Source organism: Balaenoptera borealis (genome assembly GCF_965194805.1).
Source record: "Balaenoptera borealis genome assembly, chromosome: 8".
NCBI lineage: Eukaryota > Metazoa > Chordata > Mammalia > Artiodactyla > Balaenopteridae > Balaenoptera > Balaenoptera borealis.
This window is the reverse complement of record NC_138865.1, coordinates 65,930,752-65,958,700: the sequence shown is the minus strand read 5'-3', so window position 1 is coordinate 65,958,700 and position 27,949 is coordinate 65,930,752. Positions and strand designations below refer to the sequence as shown.

At 41.3% G+C, this 27,949-nt stretch overlaps 2 long non-coding RNA genes across 2 annotated transcripts in view; one reads left to right on the top strand and one right to left on the bottom strand.

Moving 5' to 3' along the window:
• The first annotated feature begins 926 nt into the window (after positions 1-926).
• LOC309634411 overlaps positions 927-27,949 on the top strand; it is a 40,167-nt gene continuing 13,144 nt past the window's right edge. Inside the window, exons 1-5 of the long non-coding RNA XR_014248075.1 lie at positions 927-9,975; positions 10,333-11,573; positions 11,905-12,327; positions 19,873-19,960; positions 24,789-24,867. This is a non-coding gene — a long non-coding RNA (uncharacterized lncRNA). The remainder of the gene's footprint in view (positions 9,976-10,332; positions 11,574-11,904; positions 12,328-19,872; positions 19,961-24,788; positions 24,868-27,949) is intronic.
• Positions 21,537-24,789, bottom strand: LOC309634412. The gene is made up of 2 exons (XR_014248076.1): positions 23,889-24,789; positions 21,537-21,843 (listed from the first exon to the last, which is right to left on the bottom strand). It is a non-coding gene; the product is annotated as an uncharacterized lncRNA (long non-coding RNA).

Sequence of the window (27,949 nt, the reverse complement as noted above, 5' to 3'; positions counted from 1 at the left end):
GCCTAGAGCCCGTGCTCCGCAACAAGAGAAGCCACCACAATGAGAAGCCCACACAGTACAACGAAGAGTAGCCCCCGCTCGCCGTAACTAGAGAAAGCCCACGTGCAGCAACGAAGACCCAATGCAGGCAACAAATAAATAAATAAATTTATTAAAAAAGAGGCACTGTTGGGACTTCCCTGGTGGCGCAGTGGTTAAGAATCCACCTGCCAGTGCAGGGGACACGGGTTCGGGTTCGAGCCTTGGTCTGGGAAGATCCCACATGCCGCAGAGCAACTAAGCCCGTGCACCACAACTATTGAGTCCAGGTTCTGCAACAACTAGAGAAAGCCCACATGCAGCAACGAAGACCCAACACAGCCGAAAATAAATAAATAAATTTATAATAAAATAAAATAAGCACTGTTTACACACATTCTTATCAGACTGAATATCTGCTATTCCAGCCCCAAATCCTCTGGCTTCTGTGTCTTTGTCCATTCTGTGCCTAGAGCTTCTTTTACCTCCACTTGGCTGGTCAAAACTCTATCATCCTGTAATGTACATCTATTACTTTATATCCTGAAAAATACATCTGTATTCTTTTTTTTTTAAATGCATAATGTGAAAGTTGCTAGTTAAGTTTTTTTTTTTTTAATTTTTATTTATTTATTTATGGCTGTGTTGGGTCTTCGTTTCTGTGCGAGGGCTTTCTCTAGTTGCGGCAAGCGGGGGCCACTCTTCATCGCGGTGCGCGGGCCTCTCACTATCGCGGCCTCTTGTTGCGGAGCACAGGCTCCAGACGCGCAGGCTCAGTAATTGTGGCTCACGGGCCTAGTTGCTCCGCAGCATGTGGGATCTTCCCAGACCAGGGCTTGAACCCGTGTCCCCTGCATTGGCAGGCAGATTCTCAACCACTGCACCACCATGGAAGTCCCTGTATTCTCTTTTTAAATTGAAACAAAAAGCAGCAACTGTTATTCATCCAAGATGCCTTGTTTTACCCCTTCCTCTGGTGCCCTGGGGGCAGGTTACTTACCCTGCTTAAGACTCAATGTCCCCAGCCAGAAATGGAAATATTAACAACCACTTACATAAATGAAAATAAACGTTCATAATTGAAACACTGTATATAAAGTGCCTAGCAGGGTCCTGGAATGTAGTATGCTGTCAATAAATATTAATTCTCTTTCTCACTCTATGCTCATCCCAATATAAAATGACTCACAGCTCCTTTGCTGCACACTCCACCTTGTTCTACAGTATCAGTGCTCTTTCCTCTTCAGTTTGCAGTGCCCTTAAAGGCTAAAGGCTTAATCTTATGTGAATTACTTTACCTTCCTATCTCTGCCACAAACTGACACACTTAGTACCTTAAATATAGTATATACTTAAGAAATACTTGTTTTGAGATTTTTTTTTGAATTACTTTTATTTTTTTAAGCTATAGTTTTTTTTAAATTGAAGTACAGCTGATTTACAATGTTGTGAGAAATACTTATTTTGTTGAAAGCATGAATGAAAGTGATAAAGAAGGAAGAGATTGAAAAAAACCTACCTGCCCATCCACTATGAGAAAGAGGAAATCACTTCATGTTTACTTTTTCTAAGAAGTTTAATGGGGGGGAGGGGCTTGTAGGCTAGAGTTTTGTTTGTTAATTTATTTACTCTTTGTTTTACCATAAGTAAAAGTGCTTAGAACAGCACCTGGCACAAGTAATACTATAATAACCTTTTACTATTATTCCCCTCTCCCAAGTGTACTTATAGTTTAGCTACTGGCAAACCGCATTCTCAAATACTGTCCCTAACTAAGGCAAGCAGGAAGATCACTGGGCTTATGGGGTTTTTTTTGTTTTTTGTTTTCTTTTTTTGGGGTGGGGGGGAGTAGGGGGAAAGTAGCCCATCTGGTCTGATGCATAAAATCCCACCTGAATGCTGCCATCTAGTGTTCACTTCAAAAGTTAGGTGCGGTCCTAGCTAAGTAACCCTGTCCTCCCTCCCAGCAAAGACCATTTTAACACTGTTTTGTTATTGGATCCCAGGTTTTGGGAAATTTTGGTTACCAAAAGTACAACAGAGCTTTTGGCAGTAATAAGGGGGTAACTGAGAAACTGGAAATTTTCCTAAAATTCTAACAGAAATGATCCCATAGCAAAGTGATATGATTACAACCAAAATCAAAGAAATGAGAGATTTAGGTTATCCTGTGAATAGTAGTTGCGGTACATGTGGTTTCTGTTGTAGAGGGGAGTGAGGAGAACACGACTGTTTATTTGAGTACCTTTCATGCATCAGTCTCTTTACATAGGGTTACTCTAATTCAGATCTCCCCGTAACCCTCTGAGTTAATACTGCTATCCCCATTTTAAAGGTAAGAAAATAGAGGCCCTGACAGTTTCACTTGTTTTCTTTTCCAAAGCTAGTTGAGAAAAGAATTAGGTTTTGTACCCATGTCTATCAGTTTTCAACTCTATGCCCTTTCATCTGTACCCCAGTGCCTGCTAAACTTTTGGAAATCCCAGCAACAGGCCACCGACTCTGGTTACTATTCTCATAGATTTCTACAGTGTCCTTGCTTGAGAACCACTGCACTAAAGAAATACAAAACCCTCTGCATGTTAATGTCCTAGAAATAAACTGTACCATTAAGACCTGAACCAAGACTTTCAGATATCTAAGTTAGAAACAGTAAGTACTAAGAACAAATCAACTTGCTTCACAGTGATATAAAGGGAAAATGATCAATAAATAATAAAATACTAATCTTCCCCAAAGTACTCTATATCTTTACGAGAACTGAAACCAAATAACAGAATCATAGAAATCTGCATTGTAGAAATCATGGAAATGTTATTTTTAACAAGTTTCTATCTTTAATAAGCTTGTGCTCAATGTTGAAAAGTTTTTTATAAAGGGGAAGAGGAAACAAAATTAAAAGGTAACAATAATCTCTGAAGTCCAATCACTTAACCTCCCAATATTTTTATGTATAGCATAAGTTTTAAATGCCTTATTTGAAACAAATGTATATGTATATATATAATTTTTAAAGTAGCAACATGCTAAATGTGCAGTTTACCTTTTTTTTAAAAACTAAGGTACATTGGTAATAGTTTTCCATGACAGAATTATTATTCTATAACTTTTTAATGGCTGCATTGAGTTCCATTTAATGGACAATTATATTATATTTAACCAGATTAAGTACATTTAGTTTGTTTCAGATTTTTACCAATACAAGATAATGCAGGGGTAAATAACTGCATTCCTAAACCTAACATATATCTCTGTGTTATTCAAAGGAAGATACACAGTGCAAACAGAAAGCGGACTTAAGAGACTCTTAAAGAAAGCAAGGGGTGCAGCCAAAAAATTAATAGGAAAATTACAAATAATCAATTAGCTAAGCAGCAAAGCTGCCCAAGAATTAATCCTCTTATCCTCAGTGTTCCAAATAAAGTTAAGTTGACAGAAATTGCTTTCTCATAGGCAGGGCTCTGGCTCTTCCTGTGTGCCATTACTGCAAAGTTAGAAGGAATCAGGGGTGCAGTCGAGGGTTAAGAATGATAAGCCAAATGCTTACACAAAGAAAACCATCAGAAACCAAGTAGTATTTCTAGACTGGGCTTGCAAACACAGGCAGAGGTTAAGAACCTGAGGTAAAGCTGAGAGACTAAACCAGAGTCATAGCACCCCATGAAGTCAGGGCTCCGGCGTGGGTGGACCAGCGTTAGAACCACAGATCTGCCAATCACTGTGAACTTGGGCTAGTCCCTTAAACTCCTTGAGCCTCAGTTTCCACATTTTCCTCATCTTTAACATGGAAAGAGCAATAATGCTTCTCCCTCAAAGTTGTCAGGATTAAATAACATAATGTAGCTTCCATGTAAAGAGAATGCTATAGAGTGGATGTTCAATAACTGGTAGCTATAAACCAGGAAACCAAGTTTTGTCTAACTAGGGTCGAGGGTCACTGTGCTTTAGCCTCAGAGGCTGGAACTAGATAGGGCCCAATCCAAAGGGTGGAAAGTATCTGAGCCACACAGGGGACACTGGTGAGAGCCAGAGCATGGAGGCTAGATCCCAGAAACAAGGATGACACTTGGGGTCCATGAAGGGTAAGGGAAGGCATGTGGGAGTGCAGGCAGGGACTGAGTCCAAAAAGCAGGTCCCCAACTGGAACTCCTTTAACTCCTCTGATTTCCCTAAGAGCCCCCAAAGCTGTACAGCTTTTACTTAGCTCCTTCTACAGGAATTTCCTTCTCTTTCCTCCTCTGACTCTTTGTGTTTGCCTCTATTAAGTTTCATATTGACCTAACTTTCAATGTTTACCACTTTCTGAATAGTAAAGCCTTATTCCAGAAGGCGAATATAAATCTTTGCTTTCCTGGGAGAAATGAGAGGAATTCCTTCAGACAAGCTTGGCAGCACTCTTGATAATCTCATTACATCTAATACATCCCCATATCCCAAGGATCCTTCTTCTGAATATTTTGTGAATACACTTCCTTAGATCTTTATTATCACCACAATAGTTCAAAATGTCTTTGTCTTTTCTTGGACTCCTACAGTCATCTGCTAACTGGAGCCTTCATTTCTACTTGTGTCCACGCCCATTCTCCATTTCCAGCTAGAATAATACTGTATTATAAAAACAAAAATATGACCAAATCTTTTTCTAGCTTAAAAAATTTCTAATAATTCTCTTTACTATCAGGATGAAGTCACAATTCCTTAACGTTGTCCACAAAGCCTCTATGACCTGGGCTTTGACTTTCCACACTCATTGGCAATTCTCCTCTTTGTTCATAATGCTGCTGTAGTGGTAACTTTTCTTCAGTTCCTAGAAGTCATCAAGCTTTGTTCAACCTCGGGCCCTTTGCACATAATCCCCTTTGCCCACAGGCTCACTGCACAACTTTTCACTTGACCAATTCCTCCTTATCCTTCAGGTCTCTAATTAATTTGTGACTTATTCACTGAAACTTACCCATATCTCCTAAACTAGGTTAGGTCTTTGTTTTATGCTTTCACAACACCCTGTACTTTGTCCTGGCTGCACTTATCACAACTCTAAATAATAGTTGTTTGGTTATTCTTGAATATCTAGCTCTTTGAATTGAATATGATCAAGGATGTATGTCTTATGTTCAAAGCTATAAATCAAGCACATAGCACAATTACTAGCACATAGTAGGCTTCCAATAAAAATAATGTATGTCCACAATTATCCATATTTGCATCTTCAGTCATATATCTATGTGTGTGAAATACATAAAACTAGAACAAAAGAAATTTAGCTGATTTCCTGCATGCTCTTTGGAAGTTGGAGGTTATTCTTTGCCTACTTATCTTGCAGTAGGAGGTACTCAATAGCTAAGAGACTCACTATAGTAAATTTTCTCCAAGTCTGACCCTGAAAAAGTGGTTTATACATAGAAAAGGAGCATGTCAGCTATAAAGGATAGAGAAAATCAGGCTGGCTTTAGCAATCTCCATATCAAAATTCAATGCTAGGAGAAAATGGAGCAATGGCCTACAAAGCACACAGTTAAGGAAAAAAAAATAGTGTGATGCAAGAATGTAACATTTAGCAAGGTGTCTTGATATATAAAAGCAAGAGGGACTTCCCTGGTGGTCCAGTCGTTAAGACTCCACACTTCCACTACAGGGGACGTGGGTTCAATCCCTGGTTGGGGAACTAAGATCCTGCATGATGCGTGGCATGGCCAAAGATTTAAAAAAAAGAGAGAGAGAGAGATAAAAGCAAGAAACTAAAGAAAATAATGAAATCTCAAATTTCTATTTCCAGTTATAATGGGCTAGGTTATTCAAACTAATATGCCCACTGATAATGACTAAAGATGCTGGATAAACTATAAAAAAATAATCTCAAAAGCATCAAATTACTGAAAGAAGGTAAGGAACTATTAGGCCAAAAGCTAAGAGAAGGCAGAAACCGAAAGAAGCAAATGGGGCACCAGAGCACAAAAGCTATTCTTGCCCTGAGGACATTTTCTAGTCAGGGAACATGTAGCTTTTTTTTTTTTTTTTTTTTTAGTTGCTTCATTGGGCATGGAATGAGCAGACAAGGTCCAGGGCTACCCAAGGTGAAAATGGTATAATGTGATTCTACCCATATTAAGCTGCGATTTCACAGGCTATACCCTAAGGGGAAGTATGAACCAGTACCCTAGAATTTTAGGAAAGTTTGCTTTTACAATGACAGAAAAAAAGGTTTGCTTTTACATAGGAGAAAGAAAAGATAGTTTAAAAAAACTCCCATCTTTGAATAGATGGGCAGCCATTGGGCAGCTCTTGCTCAGATTTGTAGCCTGGGTTAGCAATGGCCCAAGGAAACTCCACCCATGAAAACTGGTCTCTGATTGAGAAAGCCTCAAGGCACCCAGCAGGAACAAACAAAAATCCTCTTTGAAAGCAGCCACAAATACCTTTTTCTCACAAATCGTTTTTCAAGGTTAAAAAGTGAAGACACAAAGAAACCAGACACCACGGACCATACACAGCACATATATCAGGCAGCAGAAAGGAACCTGAAAATAATTCAGACATTAGAACTATCATGACACAGATTACAAAACAACTGATACAGATTACAAAACAACTATGACTACTATGTTTCAAGAAATAAAATAATCCAGCTCCAATTAGCAGGAAACAGAGAGGACAGAGAAACATGCTGAAATGCTCCATGTATATGGAATCAACAAAATCCAGGCTGAGCGGAAACACTATAGAGTCTAAGGTCCCAGGTTCGTCAACAGAACCTTGTAAGGAATATAAAGCTTTAAACGTTTTGCCATTAAGTAGGATGTTTGGTATATGGTTTATTGCAGATACCCTTTATTAGATTAGTTTCCCTTCCATCACTGGTTTTCCATGAGCATTTATCATGAATAAGTATTTGATTTAATCATTTATTCTACAATTATTGAGATAATCATATTCTTTCCATTAGTCAATTAATACTTTGAATTCTGGTGTTAAAACAACATGCTCAAAACGTGTTATTCTCCTTATATAAAACTAAATTTGGCTAATATTTTGCTTACCAGTTTTTGCACCTACATTCACGAGTAAACTGTAAATACCATTTTCCTTCAATTTGCTCTCCTTGTCAGGTTTTCCTATCAGGGTTATACTAACCCTCATAAAAAGTTGAAGTGTTCCCTGTTTTTGCCTTCCCTTCCCCATTTTTCTAGAAGTATTGTATTTGATTAATATGGGAATTATGGTTATAACAAACTTATGGTTACCAAAGGGGATGAGGGAGGGGATAAATTAGTTTGGGATTAACATATACACACTACTATACATAAAATAGATAAACAACAAGGACCTACTGTATAGCACTGGGAACTACATTCAGTATCTTATAATAACCTATAATGGAAAAGAATCTTAAAAAGGATAGATATATGTGTACGTATAACTGATTCACTTTGCTGTACACCCGAAACTAACACAACATTATGAATTAACTATACTTCAATTTTTTAAAAATGGTTTTAAAAAAGAGAGAGAAAGCAGAAAAAAAAAAAGGGAATTATGTTTTCTTCATAATGTTTGGTTTAACTTGCCAAGAAAGCCTGGGTGGCCTGGAGTCTTCTTTGCGAGAAGGCTTTGGACTCCTCTTTCAATTTGCTTTTAAACTGTTTTCCTGCACATGGACAAAGAGGTTCCTCCCCAGGACTTTTCCATTCCGGGAAGCAGATTGCGGAGTGCTCGGGCCACAGAAGTGAAGCAAACGCACACAAGGTGTGGTCACTACGCGCCAAGGGAGAAACCGGGAAACCACTCAGGGCGCAGACGGGCCGCGACGCCCCTTGCCCCGGAAGCCGCGTTCTGATGTCACCACGCGGTAGCGTCCGTGCAGGACCTCAACGGAGCCTATTGTATCACGGGACACGCATGGCTACACTCTGGTCTTAGAGCGTTGGTGCGGACTTTCGCTCGGTGCTCTATGCACCTGTTCCCCCCGCCTGCTCAAACTTCTTTCCTATTTATGAAGAGGGGGGCGTCCCCATCTCCCGGAAGCAAGGAGATGCGAGAGGACGGCGCCAGTTTAGGTGCAGCTAAAGGTAATGGAAGCTGATCCGGAGCCTGAGACCCATCAGAGGCTCACGTGACGGTCTAAGGGCTACCACTGCCTACTAAGGTTCCCCGCCACCGAGGGATCACGTGACAGATGGCTGGCTCAGCTGTCACGTGATGCCGCGTCGCGCGCGACTTTGCGCTGGAGAGTGCTAGTTCTGGACTGTGTGTCTTTGCTTCCGCGGCGGCTTTGGTCCCCTTCCTTTGCCGCATGCGCAACACACGACTGCCTCCTGCGTTGTCCCCCGAGCCACACTTCCACCATTTCTTCCTCCCGGGTCCAGAGCTGTGTGTCCGCTTGTCTGCCCCTCTTGGGCTCTGGGGGAGAAGGTGATTGGGGAACCGGAGGTCAGGGGTGTCGGGACAAGAGGTCTTCGCCCGCATCTGCTGAGACTGTCGTGATCGCCATGCTGAGGGTTGGGGAAGAGTGCCACAGGCCAGCGGCGGTCCCGGGGATTCTGTCTTGTGTAACGTGCTCTCGAGAGAGCTGGAGTGAGGAGCGTGCGTCCTAGTGACTCATGATGCGGCCACGTCACCGTCACCTTCTCTCTCCCTTGGGACTTCCTGGGAGTGAGCCGGTGTCCTAGGAGCTTATTCTCATCCTTAGGAGAATCATCGTCTCCCTCTCCTCCGCTAAGGGGTTTCGGGCCTTACACGACTTTTTTCTGGATTTCTGACCATTAGCCTCTACATTCCCCGAGGCTTAACTCTAAGCTGACCTCCCACCGGTACTGGACCTGCGCCATGGCCCTTATGGGTATATAAAGTATAACTATAAATTGACCTGGATTTTTTAGATTTTTAGCTCCCCAGTTCAAAACATACCTTCCTTGTCCTTGATTTCCATCCCTACACCATGGTAGTAGGACTAATCCACCATTACAGTCCACCACTACCGTCTGTAGACATTTATACTGCTGGACGTGGCATCTCCCATCCGCTCCTCCTATGATATTTGACATAATATTATCTGGCTACTGTATCGAAACAAATGCTTCCAAAATCTCAAAAGTATTTTCCTCTGGTTATTAGGTGTACTGTTTTATTAAAACTTTTTTTTTCTTTGTACTACCTTGGTATTACCAAACAATTCAAACCTGATCCTTACAAGAACAGTATTTTTTATTATTAGTAAGAAGACTATTTTAAAGTGAAGTTGTCTCTGCACCAGACATGCAACAGCGAAATTCCTGTTTTAGCAAATAAAGATGAGGCTGTCTGATCATTTCAAATGTCATGAAAAAGTAATACTTTTAAATGCTTAAAAATAAAACAAATAGCTGCCTGTTTGTCTTTTAAGTTTAGCTTGTTGAAAACACTTTTATGAACCAGTCTAGCACATTGTGAAATGTTTTTATTGAATGAATGAATGACTCCTCTATGTCAGGTTTAAAGATAAAGTATATGATTTATCTGTCCAGTGCACATGTTGGTAGCCTTGTGTTAATGCTCTTGGTAGGTCTGCAGTTCAAAACAATGTTCTTTCACTCTGAACCATGGAATAAAGCATTCAGTGCACTTCTTATCACATTATCAGGAGTTGTTATAAATGGATCTCCTGCTTTTTCTTCATAGTTAAGCAAACTTAATTCTAAGGAATTACTCTCAAAACTTCTGCTACTAAAGATAAGAGTTTCAGTGATTTTTAAAAATTCAATCTATTTTTAACGTGTTTGGTAAAATGTTTTATAGTCATGTGATTCAAATATTGAAATGTAAAAAAGTATATAGTGAAAAATCTGTTTCACATCCTTGCAACCTATTTGCTCTGTTCCAAATGCACCCTATCCCAAAGACAACTAGTTGGGAGGAAATACAAATACACTTATTTTCTTTCTTTTTTTGACACAAATAGTAAACTATTTTATACAATGTTCTGTATCCTGGTTTGTTTGTTTTTTGTTTTTTAAATAAATTTATTTTATTTATTTATTTATTTTTGGCTGTGTTGGGTCCTCGTTGGTGTGCACAGGCTTTCTCTAGTTGTGGCGAGCGGGGACTACTCTTCTTGGTGTGCGTGGGCTTCTCACTGCGGTGGCTTCTCTTGTTGCGGAGCACGGGCTCTAGGCGCGTGGACTCAGTAGTTGTGGCTCGTGGGCTCTAGAGCGCAGGCTCAGTAGTTGTGGTGCACGGGCTTAGTTGCTCCGCGGCATGTGGGATCTTCCTGGACCAGGGCTCGAACCCGTGTCCCCTGCATTGGCAGGCGGGTTCTTAACCACTGTGCCACCTGGGAAGTCCTCCTGGTTTGTTTTTGTTTGTTTTTTGTTTTTTGTTTTGGCTGCTTTGGGTCTTCGTTGCTGCGTGCGTGCTTTCTCTAGTTGCGGTGAGTGGGGGCTGCTCTTTGCTGCAGTGCGCGGGCTTCTCATTGCGGTGGCTTCTCTTGTTGTGGAGCATGGGCCCTAGGCGTGCGGGCTTCAGTAGTTGTGGCATGTGGGCTCAGTAGTTGTGGTGCATGGGCTTAGTTGCTCCGTGGCATGTGGAATCTTCCCGGACCAGGGCTCGAACCCATGTCCCCTGCATTGGCAGGCGGATCCTTAATCACTGCACCACCAGGGAAGTCCCTGTATCCTGCTTTTTTCATTTAAAAACATTTTTGTTTTCCATATGAGTATATAGTATTATCCTTTTTTTTGTAGAGTTGTATAGTATTCCATGGTACATATATCCTATAATATTTTTTTTTTACCAGTTTCCTATTGATGGGCATTTGGGATCTTTCCAGTCTTCTGCCTATTATAATAATGCTGTAATGAAAAATAAACTGTTTTGTAATTGTGCAAGTGTATGATGATATAAATTTCTAGAAGTTAGTTTCTGTGTCAAAAGTTATATGCATTTGAGATGTTGATAGACAAGTGTCAAACTGCCTTCTGTAAGGATTGTACTAATTTAACTTCTGTAATCATTATACTAATTTAACTTTCACGAGCAATGAATATATATTCCCCATAAACTCATCAACAAAATATTCGCATACTTATTTTTTTAAATATATTTATTTATTTATTTATTTTTGGCTGCATTGGGTGTTTGTTGTTGGGTCTTCGTTGATGCACACGGGCTTTCTCTAGTTGCGGTGAGTGGGGGCTACTCTTGGTTGCAGCGTGTGGGCTTCTCATTGCGGTGGCTTCTCTTGTTGCAGAGCTTGGGCTCTAGGCATGCAGGCTTCGGTAGTTGTAGCACGCGGGCTCAGTAGTTGTGGCGCATGGGCTTAGTTGCTCCACGGCATGTGGGATCTTCCCAGACCAGGGCTTGAACCTGTGTCCCCTGCATTGGCAGGCAGATTCTCAACCACTGCACCACCAGGGAAGTCCCTAGCATATTTTTTTGTCTTTGATGATTTGATAAGATTGTCATTGTATCACATAATAGCTTTAATTTTCATTTCTGTTAGGAGATGAGCATCTTATATTTAGGAGCCATTTATATTTTCTTTTCTGGGAACATATTGCAAATCCTTGCTCGCTTTCCTATTGGTTTGTTTTATTCATTAGTTTTTTTTTTTTTTTTAAAGAAATTCACGTTCTTTTATTTATTTCTTTTATTTATTTATGACTGTGTTGCGTCTTCGTTTCTGTGCGAGGGCTTTCTCTAGTTGTGGCAAGTGGGGACCACTCTTCATCGCGGTGCGCAGGCCTCTCACCATCGCGGCCTCTCTCGTTGCGGAGCACAGGCTCCAGACGCGCAGGCTCAGTAATTGTGGCTCACGGGCCCAGTTGCTCCGTGGCATGTGGGATCTTCCCAGACCAGGGCTCGAACCCGTGTCCCCTGCATTGGCAGGCAGATTCTCAACCACTGCGCCACCAGGGAAGCCCTATTCATTAGTTTTTAATATACATTTTACGTCATATTAAAAGGACGTGCAGCAGGGATAAATGTCAATATGGTTAGGAAAATTTGAAAGGAAAATTTTCTGCCAGGGTTAATTCATTTGCTGTGATGGAGCATATTTCACTCTGGGCTTCTGTCAGACATGGAAAAAAAAGGGGGCGGGGAGGTATTTGGCAAAAGGAAACAAACAAATGAGAGAGAAAGAGAACCTTAGTGGGTTCTAAAAATTCTAGAAGAACTGTAAAGCTTAGGGAAAAAAGATATCATTATCCTGATTTTATTTATTTTTTTCCCCTAGAACAAGAGAAGTTGGTAGGGAAATGGAAAGACAAAAGTTCTGATGATTTGCCCTTAATTTCACCAAGTTAAGTCAACTTCAAGAGTCCTCTTGTCAGAAAGGTAAGAACTGTATCCCCCAAATCAACACAATGTATCTAAAAGGTTCATTCTTGCTTAGACTGCTGAAAAGCATCTCTAACAAGTCAGCTAAAGTACAAATGCTTACCTATCTGGTATTTAATTCTACTGAAAATGGACACCAGAAATCCTCTTTCTTTTTAATAAATTAAATTAATAAGATAAATAAAACAATACAAATTGAGTACCTTTGGAAGCATTGTTAATATAAAAGGTCCAAAAATAAAGCTAAATTTCTCCAGTAACAAGCAAGTGGTTAATTATAGCTTGATACGTCATCAGTTAGAAACCTCAAGAAGAAAAAAATACTTAGAAATTTACATGATGGTGTAGGGACATATTAAGAACCCCAGAATTAGTATGAACATTATTTTAAGTTGAAGACTTTTGACAATCAACGGGTGCAGAAAGAAGCATTCTTAGAGCTTCCCTTATTTGACTAAAAGCAGAAACTTCTGGGAAATAAGGCTGCCAAAAATTCCCTCTTCATCGTGGGTCTACTCCCAGGAGAGAGACCAAGAGTAAACCACTATAAATCCCTCTCCCAGGGGTTTCATGGCCATAAAGAAGAAGGAAAGACCCTCACACCAGCATAAACAAACATTATCACAAACTTTCTTCCCCATTTGTTCTTCTAAAAACCCATTTGTCTTCCCTAAAGAAACCTATTTGTTATTCCCATAGAAGCCGGTTCTCCCCAGTCCCTTTTCCCTACTAAGTTAGGTATATAAGCCCTATTAAGTTAGGTATATAAGTTCTCCCCAGTCCCTTTTCCCTACTAAGTTAGGTATATAAGCTACCTCCTTAGTTAGCTCCAGATACATATGAATAAACTTTTACTCTTGGTAATGGTCTTTTGTCAGTTTAATTATCAGGTCCCCCTTCTGAATTTAAGAGGTTGGAGGAAAAGTTTTTCCTCCCCAGCAGTGGTCAAAGGGACAGCAGTTTTTTCCGTGAGAAAAAGACAAATAAAATTGGTGGTGAGGGGAACCGCAAACATTTTCCAAAAAGAAGAAATCCAAATGGATTTCTTTGGATAAAATAAATTGTAAAAAGCCATTCAATCTCATAAATATCCAGAAAAATGCAAGTTTAAATCACCCCTCTGGTTGACAAATATTAAGAATCTGACAATAACCAACACTGGCATGTAGGATGAGCAACAAAAACAAACACTGCTGGAGAAAGTGTAAATAGATGCAACAACTTTCCAAACAGTTTCATGTTGTCTAGAAAATTGAAGATCCAGATACCCTATGACCTAGCACATTCACTCCCAGCTAAACATTGAGCATCTCTCAACAATCTGTTAGAAATATAAATTTATGGGCCCCACTGCAGACCTTCTGAACCAGACTCTGCATCTTAACAAAATCCACAAGTGATACATAAGCACCTGTACTCCGGGCTATATGGACGAGAATGTCCCTGAGAGCCCCAAATAGAAACAATCCCGTTATCTGTGAACATGAGAAGAGTGTGCTATATTCATACAATAGAAAGCCGTTTATCAATGAATAGGAACAAATTACAGGTAAATGCAACATGGATAAATATCACAATGTTGAGGGAAAGAGGCAAAGCACAAATAAAATATGCAGAGTGTAAATCTACATACGTAACCCTCAATAACGGTCAAAACCAAAGTGCACTGCTAGGTATGCACACTGAGGTAATGATACTAAAAAGGGGGAGGGGGGGAAAGTAAAGCAGGAGAGTGATTCCTAAGGAAATCAGAGTGGAATTTACCTCTGGAGGAGAGAGGGTTGTGATCTTAGAGGGAGGGTGGCAGTTGTGGGGTTATTACAAAACTAGTATAGTTGTGGACAGTGTTTAAGGAGTTTTGTTTTATGATTATTTCTTTTTTTTGTTTTATGATTATTTAAATAGTGTAATGTTCTATGTAGTTTTCAGTATGTGTGTTATATTTCATATTAGATAAGTAAATGCTATAGACTCATTTCCAATTAGGAAGAAATCAGCTACGTTAACACACGCAAAACTACAGATTGAACTTCTTCCAACCAACACATAGATAGATGAGAAAAGCAAGAAGCAGGAAATAACAGCAAAGTAAATTGGTTCTGGATAGAGAAAAACCAAGGTCTCCCAGTTTCTATTCTACTAAAAATAAGGTCTTTTTTCCCCCAGTAAAGCTATCTCTATCTCTGTTGTCCATGAGGGAAGTTTAGGCACACAGCCCCAGGCCCGAGGAGTGGGTGTGCTCTGGCGGTGGAGGTGGAGGGAAGCAGGGGAGTTGCAGGAACTTGGGAGGAGGCTGTAGGCCATTCGAGGTGGAGGAGAGGTGGAGGCAAGGGAGGGAGGGCATGGCACTCAGAGATCAAAGAAGTGGGCTGTACCCCACAGAGCTAGCCTGCCCCTCTTCTTCCTGCCTACCTCTTCACCTTTGACCCAGAACCCTCACAGGAATAGCAGTTCTGGAGCTCTTTTTCTGGGTCAAACAGTGCGTGGAGGGAAAGGGCGTTCCCTATTAGAACTCATTGTCAAAGGAACATACCCCAAATTGAGCATTAAGGAGGATTTAGCCACTAGGGCACCTACACAGGAAGTTAGGTCAGGTGAAAAATGCCCAAGAAGAAAACAGTCAACTCAGGCTGAGCTTCCTGTAGCACTTAACAGTGAGGCCTGACATTCACAGAGTGGCCTTGAAGCCTGTCATTATTATGGCCTTGTTGTGGGTTGGTGCATGTATTATTTTAGTCTAGAGAAAGTTCCTTTCTATAAAAAAGTAGAATATACAAGATAATGAAGTCCCAAGTTGTTGAAAATAAGCCTCACTTGAAAGAAAAAAAAAAAAAAAAAGAACAGAAATTCCTAAGGATGTGTCCAAACATTAACAGAAGATAACAGGAGCTGAGGACTCTTTTGATTCATGGTCACTTCAGAATACAACTCACTGTTAAGAAGGCTGGGTTTAAAATTACAATCAGGGCTCTAAGAAAGTAGGCAAAAGGCAGAGGGAAATGAATTTAAGATGGACTTTGAGAAAGAACTAGTGAAGAAATCTGAAAAATGTTACAAGTTTCTGAGAAGATAAAACATAAATCAGTACAATTTTCAGAAACAGAAAGGGTCATTAATTGTCTTAGTCCATTCGGGCTGCCATAACAAAATGTCACAGACTGGCTAGCTTATAAACAACAGAACTTTATTTCTCACTGTTCTGGAGGTTGGGAAGTCCAAGATCAAGGCGCCAGCATGGTTGCCTGGTTCATAGCTGTGCCTTCTTGCTATGTCCTCACATAGTTGAAGTGGTAGGCAAACCCTCTGGGGTCTCTTTTATAAGAGCATTAATCTTCCACCCTTGATGAGGGCTTTACCCTCATGACCTAAGCACCTCCCAAAGGCTCCCCATCCTAATACCATCACATTAGGCACTGGGATTTCAAAATATAAATTTTGGGGAGGGGGACATAAACATTCAGACCATAGTATTTTTTTTTAATAAATTCATTTTATTTTATTTACTTTTGGCTGCAGTGGGTCTTCATTGCTGCACTGGACTTTCTCTAGTTGCGGCGAGCGGGGGCTACTCTTTGTTGCGGTGCACGGGCTTCTCATTGCGGTGGCTTCTCTTGTTGTGGAGCACGGGCTCTAGGCACATGGGTTTCAGTAGTTGTGGCACACGGGCTTAGTTGCTCTGTGGCATGTGGGATCTTCCTGGACCAGGGATCGAACCCGTGTCCCCTGCATTGGTAGGCGGATTCTTAACCACTGCACCACCAGGGAAGTCCCAGACCACAGTATTAATGAAGCAAAAATCATTAAAGAGACCATCAGTGTGAACTCTGTCAAGTGCTGGGGGAAAAAATTTAGACTTTGGAAAATAGAGCAGTTGCTATACAAAGTAGAGAACCAGGATGAGCTAGCCACATTGAGCTGAGTAAAACTGCTGAATGTACATAAGAGGTCTCCAAAAGAGAAGGACAAATCTGTTGATTACAAAGAGAATGCCACTTGATATGACTTTGTTTGTGCTGTGGTACCAAAAGTGTGCCTGCCAGAAATTGTACCTTACTCTGACATGTATGTCGCTGTCTTATTTCCCCTATGACTGCAGTGGTCTGAAGGGTAGAGGGTTGACCTTATCCAAATATACTTTCTCATCTCCCACCCTCAGCACCAAGCTGATGTAAGTACCAAGTTGTACACTGTAAATACTTAATAAATACTTTAAGGCCTGAATGAAAGAAAAATAGGCAGAGAGTAGAGAGGTTTTTTTTTTTTAAAAAGAAAAAGAACAAGCTAAAAAAAACTTACTTGCTGTTATAAAGAACAACATAATGAGTTCTTGAGAATTGATTCAAGAAGATTCCCTACTACCCCTGCTCCACCCTCTCAATCACCACAAAGATGAAATCACTTTGTGTTTATTATTTTAAAAGGAAAATAAAATATAGTAGAGGGAAATGCTTGCAGGTTAGTTTTTTGTTGGGTTTCTCTTTTTTTAATTTAATCTTCTCTCTCTAGCAGCCTGTACAGATGCTTTCTTTTCTAGGTTAGTAACTATTGTCCTGATGGAGGCAAGTGGGAGGGTCCCTGGGGAAGCGGGATCCACTGGGTAAGAAAGACACTCGGAAAAGACTTGGCTTGGGTTTTGTCAGGAGGGGAAAACAAAAGTGGGCCATTGACCCAGACAATCTTGTCTGAAAGCTGCCATCTAGTGTTCATTTCTGAGAATATGCCCTGACATACTTACTAATCCTGTGGTTCTCTATCTGAAGGACAGTTTTTATTGATGTTTTATCATTATGCACCAGATTTTAAGATAATTTGGTTACCAAAAGAAATACAATACGAAAAGAATTGTGTTTCTCATCTGTTTAACTGCATACATGTAATACTGCCTAAACAAAACTTTGGATAAATATTTCTAAAAGAAACGATCCCATACTGAACTGATGTAATAGCAATTAAAAAATAAAAATAATATGCAGGTTATCTTCTCCATCCTATTGTTAGTAATTGTTACCAGTAGTTTTTGTTGCAGAGAGGGCCAGGAGAGAAGAACCACTGATTGTGTATCATCAGTGTGCCCGACTCTACATTGTCTCATGTAAGTCTTAAAACAGTCCTCTGAGTACTTTTCCCCTCACCTTTATTGAGGTATAATTAACAATTAAAACTTGAGTTAAGGGGAATTCCCTGGCAGTCCAGTGGTTAGGACTCTGCACTTTCACTGCCAAGGCCCCGGGTTCGATCCCTGGTCTGGGAACTAAGATCCCACAAGCCACACAGCGCAGCCAAAACAAAAAACAAAACTTGAGTTAAATTTTTCTAACACCATTTTACAGATGAGAAATTGAAGTGAAGTAACTGGGCTTTATATCAAAGAGCAAGCTGGGTAAAGAACCCACATATGTGATACTCACAGGCCATGCACTTTCATCTAAAGCACAGTGCCTAGTAAACTTTTTGAAATTCAGGGGAAGGCTTGCAACTCCACGTTTACTGCTTTCATAAACTGTTAGAAGGCCTAATCAACTTCGTTTGGAAATCACTGCATGAAAGGGAAACCCAACCCTCCACATTGGTCTGCAGGGCCACTTCCTTAAAACAAATTGTACTCTTGAGACCTGAACCAAAATACTCAAAATTCTAAGTTAAAAACACTAGGGTGGGTAATTCCCTGGCGGTCCAGTGGTTGAGACTCGGTGCTTTCACTGCTGAGGGCCCGGGTTTGATCCCTGGTCAGGGAACAAAGATCCCACAAGCTGTGCGGTGTGACCAAATAAATTAATAAATAAATAACAGTGCAGAGTAATGATTTAAAAAAAAAAAAACAACAACCAGGGACTTCCCTGGCGGTCCAGTGGTTAAGACTTCATCTTCCCATGTAGGGGGTGCAGGCTCAATCCCTGGTCGGGGAGCTAAGATCCCACATGCCTCGTGGCCAAAAAACCAAAACATAAAACAGAAGCAATATTGTAACAAATTCAATAAAAACTTTAAAAATGGTCCACATCAAAAAAAAAAAAAAAAGAACCTTGGGACTTACCTGGTGGTGCAGTGGTTAAGAATCCACCTGCCAGGACAGGAATAAAGATGCAGACTAGAGAATGGACTTGAGGACACGGGGAGAGGGAAGGATAAGCTGGGACAAAGTGAGAGAGTAGTATTGACATATATACACTACCAAATGTAAAATAGGTAGCTAGTGGGAAGCAGCCACATAGCACAGGGAGATCAGCTCCGTGCTTTGTGACCACCTAGAGGGGTGGGCTAGGGAGGGTGGGAGGGAGATGCCAGAGGGAGGGAATATGGGGATATATGTATACATATAGCTGATTCACTTTGTTATACAGCAGAAACTAACACAACATTGTAAAGCAATTATATTCCAGTAAAGATGTTAAAAAAAAAAAAAAGAATCCACCTGCCAATGCAGGGGACACGGGTTCGATCTCTGGTCTGGGAAGATCCCACATGCCACAGAGCAGCTAAGCCCGTGTGCCACAACTACTGAGCCTGTGCTCTAGAGCTCGAGTGCCACAGCTACTGAAGCCCGCATGCCTAGAGCCTGTGCTCCACAACAAGAGAAGCCACCGCAATGAGAAGCCCATGCACCGCAATGGAGAGTAGACCCCGCTCGCTGCAACTAGAGAAAGCCCGCATGCAGCAAAGACCCAATGCAGCCAAAAATTAATTAATTTTTTTAAATCTTAAAAAAAAAAACCACTAGGGTAGTTTTATTCTTGAGTTTTACTAGAGCAAATTCTTAAAATATATGAGGTATTTTAGTTACACTCTACTACGTTTCAACTGAAACTTCATGTTTTACATTACATTTATTTAAACTTTTAGCTATTCCATATTATATCAGGAATCCAAATTCTTGCATGGAATCAATCAAATAAGCTATGCCCTCAACTCCCAATTTTGTGTATAAATCGTATTCATCACAATAGAGAAACACGCACAGTTAATTTTTTAAATTAAGGCAAAATATTAAATTTCCTTGGTTCAGGGACTTCCCTGGTGGCTAAGACTCCAAGCTCCCAATGCAGGGGCCCTGGGTGCGATCCTTGGTCAGGGAACTAGATTCCACATGCCGCAACTAAGAGTTCGCATGCTGCAACTAAAGATCCTGCAGGCCGCAATGAAGATCCCACGTGCCACAATTAAGACCCGGCACAGCCAAATAAATAATTAAATATATTTTTTAAATACTTTACAAAAAATTTCCTTGGTAATGTATTTAATCACCTTTTGAAGTTTGACAAGTATTTTAACACAAAATTCCCTAGCTTGGAATAAATATTTTAGAGCACCAATATGATTCATTAATGAAACATTTATCAGAGAAAAGAGGACTCATTGATTTGACACCCATCTGTCTAGATCCTGAGCTTTTGTTCTTAGGCAAGATTATTTTTCTTTGCTCCTGACAACAATTCTATAAAGTTTGTAATAATTGTGTGATATTCAGGCAAACTAGTGTTGCAAATAACCCTAAATTTTAGGGGGCTCAACACCATAAAGTTTTATTTATTGTTCACATTATAGTCTAACACGGATCGGTGGGGTCTTGCTCCATGCATTTACTCAAGGAACCTGGCTTCTTCTGCCTAGTGCTCTACCACCTTCAAGGCAGGTAAGATCTTTTTTTTTAAATTAATTAATTAATTAATTTATAGCTGCGTTGGGTCTTTGTTGCTGCGCGCGGGCTTTCTCTAGTTGCGGCGAGCAGGGGCTACTCTTCGTTGCAGTGTGTGGGCTTCTCATTGCGGTGGCTTCTCTTGTTGCGGAGCACGGGGTCTAGGTGCGTGGGCTTCAGTAGTTGTGGCACGTGGGCTCAGTAGTTGTGGCTCGCAGGCTCTAGAGCGCAGGCTCAGTAGTTGTGGCACACAGGCCTAGTTGCTCCGCGGCCTGTGGGATCCTCCCGGACCAGGGCTCAAACCTATGTCCCTTGCATTGGCAGGCGGATTCCTAACCACTGTGCCACCAGGGAAGTCCCCACACATTTATTTTTAATTTAACAAGCTATAATACATTTGTAGCATTCCACATTCTTTTTTAGAGGGGAAAATTATATTATGTACTTTACATGTTAAAACAGAGGTGCTTTCAGTTACACGTGTTTAAATTTTAGTATTTATTAAGTGCCTCCAGCTAGACTAAGATTCTTTATTTCAAATTCTGCAATCCCTGGCCTTTAATTTAGGTTTCCTTTGAATAGTGTGAAATTACACTATTATATTTCCCATTACTGAAAAGTTAGAAAGGAGTTAAATTCATTAAAATATATGTGTGGAGAAGTCTTAGGTCCATTTAATACGAAGATATGTCTTCCTTTGGAGCACATATCTTCTTTTGGCAATCAGCTGGGTACTCTAAATGCATCCTTTCTATGGTATGCCCTCTTAAAGGCTATAGGCTTTTGGTGATAATGTATCAAGTAATTAGTCATATATGTAGACAATTTAGTAGAAGATTCCTGTCATCAAATAGTTCCTGACATCCCCAGAAGAAGGAAACGTGGAGGCTTGTGAGTCAGAACAGGGTGACTTTAACAGCAGCATAAGGGAGTTGCTGAGGTTAATTCGGGCTTTCATTTTTTTCCAATGGCCATGTTTTTACCGTGGTTACATTTGTACTCCATGGTCTGTTGAAAGGATGTGGCCTGCTTAGGGCTTTCATAGGTACCCAACAAGGCAGTATTTACTCTTTGACCTGGGCAAGAGGACCCTGCACTGTAGTGGCCACCACATATCAGAAACATGCTAAACTGCTAAGGCCTATAGGGGAGGGAAAGATTTTCTTTTCCTTCTAGCCATCTTAGGTTCTCTGGCTGGGGCCCTGTATTTAGACTGACAAGACAGACTAAGAGAAAAACAAAGAGTTTATTAATGTAGGCTTCCCTGGTGGCGCAGTGGTTAAGAATCCACCTGCCAATGCAGGGGACATGGGTTCGAGCCCTGGTCTGGGAAGATTCCACATGCCGCGGAGCAACTACGCCCGTGAGCCACAACTACTGAGCCTGCGCTCTAGAGCCCGTGAACCACAACTACTGGAGCCCGTGCCTAGACCCCGTGCTCCACAACAAGAGAAGCCACTGCAGTGAGAAGCCGGCGCTCCACAACGAAGAATAGCCCCCGCTGGCTGCAACTAGAAAAAGCCCGTGTGTAGCAACGGAGACCCAATACAGCCATAAATAAATAAATAATAAATTTATTTTAAAAAAAGTTTATTAATGTATGCATCACGCAAACACATGGGAGCAACTCGGAGATGAGTAACTCAAAAGAGTGGTTAGAACTCGGCCTATATAGCATCTCAAAAAAAGAACAATAAATTTTTAGATAAATGACAAGGCAAAGGAAAAGACTTTTGAGTTTCTAGGGCAGCAAATTGTGGGAAGGCAAATATATGGGGGAACTAATGGAAGGTAAGATGTGTTATGGAGATTCCTCTGGTGCTGTCTCTGGGCTGAAAAAAGCATCTAGAGTTGTCTCCAGTAGTTAACTTTTGTCCTTCCTGGTAGAGAGAAGAGGGGGAACATGTTAATGAATTTACGTCCTGCTTTTAGGCAAATAGGGGGAGGGCAGAAAGCTTTCCTTATATCTGCTTTTTCTCAATTGTCTTCAGCAAAAAATAATCCTGATGCCAAAGTGGCATATTTTGGGGTGGTATGTTCTGCTACCCTTCACGCCCCAGGAGATAAACACCCCAGCATATCTCTAGCTGTGTGTCCTCAAAAGAAAATGACATTGGGTCCAAATGCTAAGAAGCCTCCTCGGTTGTGCATGGCCAACGTCATAGATGGATGTTGCTTCAGAGACTGGAAAGGTTTTGAGTAGCAGAAGCACTTAAGTAGGAGAACGTAACAAATTACTTTGTCAAATCCTTTCAGATAGCATTAATGCAAGGGATTCTTACATAGCACAGTTACGTAACAATGTGGAGAATTGATTTCTTGCTTCTCTTTATATTTCAATGAGTGGTTCCAGAATTACTCAGGAATTAGGTTATTAGCACAGTATCTGCAACAGCTGTGGCTGAGAAACACTTAAGAATATTAAACAATTCATATTATCTTTAAAGTCCTTTGTATGAATGTCAAGACCTAATATACACAAAATATGATGCTGACTACTAACACTGGCAACTGGATGGACTGTGAACACTAAAATCATATTAGTTTTATTTTTATAACAATATTTAGTAAGATTTAATTACATTTGCCAAAAATTAAGATTGTCTAACTCTTAATAATTTTGACTTAAAATCTTTATATTCTTTAATTATAACACATTTTGCCTTTTAATTTTGGAAGATAATTCGGAAAACTTTAGAAGAAAAATAACTTCTTAAAAATGTGTGAAAATAATTTTAAAAATGTTTACAGTAATTTAATTTACACTTGGGGAAAATATATTAAAATCTATACACTTAGAACACAATTGCATTTTACATTTTTAGTCATTTAGGTCAGGGGTTGGCAAGCTTTTTCTGCCAAGCTCTAGACAATAAATAGTATTTTAAACTTTGTGGGTCAGTCTCTAGGACAACTACTCAACTCTGCTGTTATAGCTCAAAACCAGCCACAAACAATACATAAATAAACGGACATAGCTATATTGAAATGAAACTTTATTTACAAAAAGTTGGTAAACCAGATTTGGCCCATGGCTGTAGTTAGCTGACCCCTGATTTAGATTATTACTGTCAATAGAACCTAAGTAATATTAAAGTCTTAATTATAATAACATAATTAGTAATATTGCTTAAATAAGGGCAAGAAAAATTAATATTACAGAATAGAAAAAGTTTATGAGTTATGTGTCTTAATTTTATGAACCTTCCAAACATCAGCAGTCCATCAACAGAACACCTGAACAGGTGCAATATTAAAGAGAATCAGCAAAAACCTGAGAAGGAGCAGGAAGTGAAGTAGGAGAAAACCAAGAGAATGGGTGTCCTGGAAGTCAAGAAAGCATGTCAGGGAGAAGAATGTGATCTTATGGATTGATGGAGGGAAAAATCTAGTGAAATAGCTTTGAGGGATCATGGGAGATGAGTCATCTAGACAGTAATTATAGACAGTTTATCCATGTCAGCATCATTATGTTTATTACTGCTCCTCTAATCACTCATGTCGCTTTGCCTACTCAGTAGAGTTAAAGCCTGATAATTGTACACTGTATTAGGAATATTCCCAACTGTGTGCTAGTGTAGGGCAAATTCAGAAGTTTTGTGTATAAACAGTATTTTTGTCTTATAACCATTAATATCACATTCCTTTTATCCTCACTGCCCCTCAAAACAAAGAAAACATCTGGGACTAGAACCACCGAGGTTTTCAAATAAGCTGAAATTAGAGTTTTGTAGCATTGAAACTGAGTCTTTTCACCAAAGTATAATATAGCTTGAAATAGGAAACAGCAATTAAGAGTCTGCCCAAATCCACCGACCAGCATTAGGATTGGGCTAATCTTTCTTAGTTGAGAACACTATAGAAGAAAAGTCCCATTGGGCCTGGCAGTGAGACGCTTTCAGGCAGTTAAGAAAATTCAATTTACCTTTGCTGAACGTTTGCACGTTGTGCCACCTGCCTCTGGCAGCAGAGAAGACCTAAACTGCACACCCTGAAGGCTGTTTAAGTACAAAAACAAGGCTGCCTTTGACACAGTGAATGGAACCAGGGTGCACCTGCACTTCCAAATTTCTCAATTTCAGCGCAAGATGGGCTCGGTCCAAGCGTTCCTGTTCAGGTTTCCCATCTGAACGCTCACACCCGCAGGGACATTAGGTGCTCCACACTGGTGCCTCCAACACATGGCACTTGTGCTCCCTGAAGCTTACAACTCAGTCGTTGCTTAACGGGCCTAAGCAAGGGCTTTTAAGCCCGCCCAGCACCTTTCCACTTGACAGAGGCTGTAGGGCCGTGAGCCTAAGGGAGTCCCTTCACACGACGCGAGCTCTCGGATCCAGGGCAGCACCGAGGCCACGCCTCTGATGTCCCCGCTCCAGATGGCCCACGCGCGGGCACGGAAACCTATTTCCAAGGGAGGGCGTTGGCTCCGGAGGTCTCTCCCCAGAGGCATCCCGCGGGTAACTGGGCATCAGTTCTTCTTTCCTGCCTGAGTATCTCCCCGTTCTGTGACGACCAAGTCACGCTCCAAAGGTGCAAGAAGCTTCCGGGCTGTGGATTTAGCTTCTGTGCTGCGCGGAGCGGACCTGGAAGAACCGGAGTGGCGTAGGCAGTCAGTTGACCCACGTGACTCGCTTGGACCCGGCTTAATGGTGCTCGCATTCCTTGGGTCACGTGAGGCCATGGGCAGTCAGGAGGATCGGCATCCAGCTCTTTCTGCGCGTGCGCTGGCAATCTATTCCCCCACCCCCACCCCCACCCCGGGAAAAATCTTTCAAATGGCATTCTCAATACTGGTTCACTTTGTCCTGCTACCTTCCTCTCCGAGGTCGGGACACGCAAGCCCAAGTTCTCTTCCTTCCCAGCGCCTGGTGCAGGTGAAGGATCTGGAACCAGGCAGTCAAGAGGTGCGGAGACCGCTGGGACGCGGCAGTTTTCCTTCGTGTTCGCGTATGCTGCAGTGTGCCTGCTGTCACGTTCAGCGAGCTGCGAACACTGCAAGTCGGCCGGGGTTTTTTTTTGTTTTGTTTTTTAACATATTTATTGGAGTATAATTGCTTTACAATGTTGTGTTAGTTTCTGCTGTATAACAAAGTGAATCAGCTATATGTATACATATATCCCCATATCCCCTCCCTCTGGCGTCTCCCTCCCACCCTCCCTATCCAACCCTTCTAGGTGGTCACAAAGCACCGAGCTGATCTCCCTGTGCTATGTGGCTGCTTCCCACTAGCTATTTTACATTTGGTAGTGTATATATGTCCATGCCACTCTCTCGCTTCCTCCTAGCTTACCCTTCTCCCTCCCCGTGTCCCTAAACAGAATTTTAAGAAGTTAGCCAAGATACAATGAGAAACTGATTTAGACTTAGGTCCCAAATTTACAGTTTCAATGATTCAGGAGAATTCCTTGGTAGCCATACTGAGCCTGTTTTCACATTTGTAAAAGGGTGAGGATTAAAAAAACTGATACTTCTGGAAACGCCTGTCATTCTGATTGGATATTTTTAAAATGTTGACTGAAATTTAAATGGATAAATTATAAAAAGAAGATGACAAAAAGGCCTATTATCATTTCATTACCCAGATAAACCCTGGTGGCCCACTGATAGGAGAAGGGGCTTCTCTAAGTTTTCTTCATCCTGATTTCTGGACACTCCCTTCTTTAATCTGCTTTTGGAGGCAGGGGGTGACATTTTGGCAAGTTTTTTTTTTTTTTTTTAACATCTTTATTGGAGTATGATTGCTTTACAATGGTGTGTTAGTTTCTGCTTTATAACAGAGTGAATCAGTTATACATATACACATATCCCCATATCTCTTCCCTCTTGCGTCTCCCTCCCTCCTGCCTGGGTTTTTGATCCCCAAGCTCGCAGTTCTCTGGAGGTCGGGAGTTGACGGCCGGGCCCAGCGGAGCGTTGGTGCCTGTGGAGGTCGCTTGGTGCCAGACTCAGTCCTGTCCCTCGCCTCTTGGGCCCTTCTTTTTCTGAAACCATGATCCCTAGAGTTAGTTCCTCCAGGATATTCTCCAGACCCTGTGACCAGCTTTTTCATTTTTCCCTCCTGGGGCCAATACTTTCTACCGTGTCTACAGCCAAAATATCTCACCACCAGGAGGACCTTCACCACCAACTGGTCATTTAGGACTCTTCCTCATTCGTGGAAATCCACGGGCCTTTTGCCACTTCTCATTTCTGGTAGGCTATCTCTCAGGCTTAAGGTAGTGCAGGCCTCCCACCTGTAAAAAATGGGTCATCCCTATGGCCCTTAAGACTAATTACACTGACCCCCATCATTTTTTCCACGTTTAACCCTCCAGTTTAGTTTGCTCTTTCCTCATGGTCTTGATTACCAACCCATCTTAGGACCAGAAGAATTCATTCACCTTCACCTTTAAAAGGTGGAGGTTGGTTGGCATCTTTCCTCAGGCTGCGTTGTTAAAACACATGTTTCAAAATCAGGTATAACTTTTCCTTTGGTATTTAGGTTTAACAATTTTATGAAACAATATTTTTCTCTTTGAGCTGCCCTGGCATCATGCACTTCTGAACCAAACAATTCATATCTGATCCTTATATCAAAGGAATAGGTTTGGCATTAGCTACAATGGAAGACTACCTCAAAGCCTGTCCTCTTTGAATGCTCTTCCTTGGACTTAAGCAGCTGCTGTGTGGAATCCCAAATAAACCCATATGGAGGAGAACTGAGGCTTCTGGCCAGCAGCCCCAGCTGAGTTTCCAGCTGGCATCTACCAACAACTGTCTGCCTTGAGAGGGAGGTCAGTTGGGCCTTCTTTCTTCCACACCTCGGAGAATGGAGTCATTTTCAAGATGTAGTCTATGAGTGGCGTTTGGGAAAACAGATATTAGTTGGTATGTTGCAGTGAGATGGGAATGAATGACAAGCAAAAGTTGGCAGAAAGGGAAGAAAGTCAATGAGATCCCCATGAAGTGGGCATTCCAGACAGCGAGAGAGGTGGGTGTTCCAAGACTTGTGGGGAATGGAGACCTATTATGATAAAGTGACAGTAAGCACAAATATTGAGCTGAGAAGTACTGGGAAGGAATAAAGAGCAGGTGACTAAAAGTGCAGACTAAATAGAGATGTCTTGTAGCAGAAAGATGGATACCCAATCACCTGTTGTAGGTGATTGGTTTAGAAAGAATTGCTTCATCTAGATACTTGAAGAGCCATCATACAAGAATGGTAGGGCTTCCCTGGTGGCGCAGTGGTTGAGAATCTGCCTGCTAATGCAGGGGACACGGGTTTGAGCCCTGGTCTGGGAAGATTCCACATGCCACGGAGCAACTAGGCCCGTAAGCCACAGCTACTGAGCCTGCGCGTCTGGAGCTTGTGCTCCGCAACAAGAGAGGCCGCAACAGTGAGAGGCCCGCGCACCGCGATGAAGAGTGGCCCCCACTCGCCGCAACTGGAGAAAGCCCTCGCACAGAAACAAAGACTCAACACAGCTAAAAATAAAAAAAAAAAAAAAAAAAGAATGGTAACAACATTAAAGAATGGTTAACAACACTATTATTAAATTATACCTTAAAACAAAGGCTGGGAATTCCCTGGTGGTCTGGTGGTTAGGACTCTGCAGTTTCACTGCCGAGGGCCCGGGTTCAGTCCCTGGTTGGGGAACTAAGATCTTGCAAGCCCTGTGGCGCGGCCAAAAATACAAGCAAAAAACAAAGGCTCTTTCATTCTTATATTAAAAAGTGTGCATTTCAAAAGTTTACATCATTCACCAAACAGACTCATTCACTCATGGGTAATTTTTGTATAAATTTCCCCACTAAGAATTGTTGGGTTCCGTTAAGTATACAGCTTGATATATCATCACCCAGAAATCGCGAAGAAGAACACAAGGAAATTTAAAGTCAAAGTGGCAGCAGTTTTTAGGGGATAATTTGGATCATGCTCAGATAGAGCTCTGCAGATATTTTATTGGACTTTTCTTTGCCTATCTAAGAAACTAGTCAAATGAACA